Source organism: Otolemur garnettii, unplaced genomic scaffold, assembly GCF_000181295.1.
Source record: "Otolemur garnettii isolate 467f Iridium unplaced genomic scaffold, OtoGar3 scaffold00310, whole genome shotgun sequence".
In the NCBI taxonomy this organism is placed as follows: Eukaryota; Metazoa; Chordata; class Mammalia; order Primates; family Galagidae; genus Otolemur; species Otolemur garnettii.
Window position 1 is genome coordinate 525,163 of NW_003852705.1, and position 1,187 is coordinate 526,349.

Here is a 1,187-nt window from a genome sequence, read left to right on the forward strand (position 1 = left end):
ATGAAGGAAACGTGGATATTTAGAAGTTCTTTTATATATACATTGCAGTAATGGTTGATAGCAGATTTATTTCTGAAAATGTTGTAAACATGTATGTAATTAGTAAAAAATTTTGTAAAACACTGTCCTATATTTGTATGTCTGTAAATATACTGCATAAATTCTAAGTATAAATATGTCAATATCATGTATGTTATTTTAAATCACCTGTATACCACCTTACACCTTGACATTAAAATAAAAGCCAACACTTTGGTAGCATGTAATGAAGGCTGATTTCGTTTTTAGCTTTGTTGTTGTTGTTTTAGAAATAGGGTCTCACTATATTGCCCAGGCTGGCCCAGAGAGGCCTTAAGGGATCCCCTTGCCTCAGTCTCCCAAGTAGCTGGGACAATAGGCACATGCCACCATGCCCGGCTAATATAGGCTTATTTGCAAATGTTCCTACCTAAAGTATGGTTCCATTAGCAAAGATGAATCAAGGAAAAGGTATCAAATTCCCTGAAGGAACATAAGTAGAAACTGGGTCTGAATTCATCCTAGGCCTTTGAGATAAACATTTACTCTCTTAAGGAAATACAGATACCAAGATTGCCCTATATTAGAAGGCTCATATTAGAGGGCTTTATTTATGAGGTATATGTGACAAATTAGGAGAATTTTCTCTCTGAAATTACCAGCTGTGCCATAGGGAAAAGCTTTAGCATCCCAAGACATTTTGTTTTGGTTAATTGAGGCAAGAATGACCTACTGGGCTCAATTCTTTTTAGGAGAAGGATAATGACAAATAATGAGCTTTATTGTGTGCCTGGCACAGGTCTTTCCACATGCCTTATCTCTATGAGTCTTAATCCCATATAGAGCGGGAACTGTTGACTAAGCAAAGCAGGTATAGACCCTAGGGTCTCTCTTATCAAAAATATCTCCAAACCTTCAAGAGAACCTGTGTCCCCATCTTCACTTTTTTTTTTTTTGAGGCAGAGTCTTACTATGTTGCTCTCTATAGAGTTCTATGACATCACAGCTCACAGCAACCTCCAACTCTTAGGCTTAAGCAATTCTCTTGCCTCAACTTCCCAAGTAGCTGTGACTACAAGTGCCCGCCACAATGCCCAGCTATTTTTTCGTTGTAGGTAGTTGTCATTGTTGGGCAGGCCCAGGCTGGGTTCAAACCCACCAGCTCCAGT